General features: G+C 35.9%; 1 pseudogene; it reads left to right on the forward strand.

Moving 5' to 3' along the window:
* Positions 1–1,293: 1,293 nt before the first annotated feature.
* On the forward strand, positions 1,294–1,411 carry LOC145263841 (5S ribosomal RNA; annotated as a pseudogene).
* Positions 1,412–1,741: the final 330 nt, after the last annotated feature.

Consider the following 1,741-nt stretch of genomic DNA (forward strand, 5'->3'; position numbering starts at 1 on the left):
TTATTAAATACCTACAGACACTATTGTTTCATCCTTTCGGGAATTATCAGTGCAGGATGTCACGATTAACACCAGTCGATACATTTGTACCCGGCAACAGAAGTCATCTCTGGCTTCATTAGCAGGGAGATAATCCATTCGGTTACCGTTAACCGCGAGAAATATTGTTGAAATTCAAATATGTATTTTTTAAATGCTTTTTAACCTCTACCAGGGTGATCTAATCATTATATGATGATCTGCAAATAAGAGCTAAATTGACCGATTTTTTTAAATTTCAACTGAAAGTGCTCAACGATAAGAAACGAGTGTATTTATTTATAATTGTTTACTATATATATAATCAGCAACCAAACAATTAGGATTTGTAAGGAATATCTAATACGCCCAAATAAAGATTAGATAAAATCAACAAATCAAACTGAAATAATGTATATGCCATATCAGCCTCTCCTTAGCACATGTAATACTTATTATCAAGAATAACTTTAGATCCATTTGACACAAGTTTCTATTTTGTATATTGCTGCAAGGGAATGCCGATTTGTACATTTTCTAACATTGTTCGTAACACTAATTCCATTATCTGCGATGGTAGCAATTAGGCCAAACAGCCACCCATCCTTCATAATGGCTGAAATTAATAAACTATGGTATAAATGTAATTAAAGAAAAAAGAAACAGAAAAAAGTTCTGAAAGAGAAAATGAACTAAAATAATGCAAGAAATCACAAATAAATAAACTGAATAAGAGGCGTGTGTATGTAAATTTATGAATGAGTACATGAAATCATAAATGAAAGAGTGAATGACTCAGTGTGAATGGAAGTTTTATGAATGAAGAATCTTGTAAAAGTGTTTGGAAAGACACTGAAAGTTAATGCTTGTTTCGTCCCCACCTCTTTCTGAAAGGATTGAATGCAATAACGAATAAATTAGTAGCATCGGCCGAACAAAAGGTAAAGGAGACGAGAAGGCCAAAGTGAGAATAACGCTGAAATAAAAAATGGTTGCAATTCATAAAGACGTGTAATACAAGTCGCAGAAGGCAGAACTTAATTAATTTAAAGAGAAAAATCAGCATAACGGTGTAGGCGAGAATGTTTGTGGCGATGAAGGTATAACCGACTTATAAACAACTAGTTGATCTATGCGTTTCACAACCAGATGTGAATGCGTCGCTATTATCTTCAGAAGTGCCTCCTTAATATTTGGGGATATAATGTTTGCCCCACAAAAATCTACGGATGTTTAGCATAATGGATTTGAATATCTATGCGTATTTGCAAGATTATATACGGCATAATCATGTTTGACACACCGGTTCCCGTCAGATCACCGAAGCTAAGCAACGATGAGCCTGGCCAGTATCAGATGGGTGGCCATTTGGAACTTCCAGGTGCTGTATATAGTCTCCGTTTTATTCGGCATTGTTTCCAGTCGTCCTGGACTTCTCCTTGCCACTGGACTCATGCAGTGCCGATTCAGGAGAAGTGTGGATGAAGATTGCGAAACCTTTACCACACAATCGCATGCGCAGCAACCCATATAGGGGTATCCTTTGTCTCTCAAGACTGAACGGAGGCATCGATTTACAAGATTAGAAAACAGTTGTTTCTTTTCTTTTTCTTTTTTGTACTTAGGAGTCACCCTTTATAAAGTTCCAAAAGCTACTTGAGGATAATTATTAATAGGTTTATCAGTTTGAGGCGAGACAAACATATTGAGGATGAGAGATGAC

This window comes from Euprymna scolopes, chromosome 3 (assembly GCF_053919585.1).
Source record: "Euprymna scolopes isolate OS-2025 chromosome 3, ASM5391958v1, whole genome shotgun sequence".
NCBI lineage: Eukaryota > Metazoa > Mollusca > Cephalopoda > Sepiida > Sepiolidae > Euprymna > Euprymna scolopes.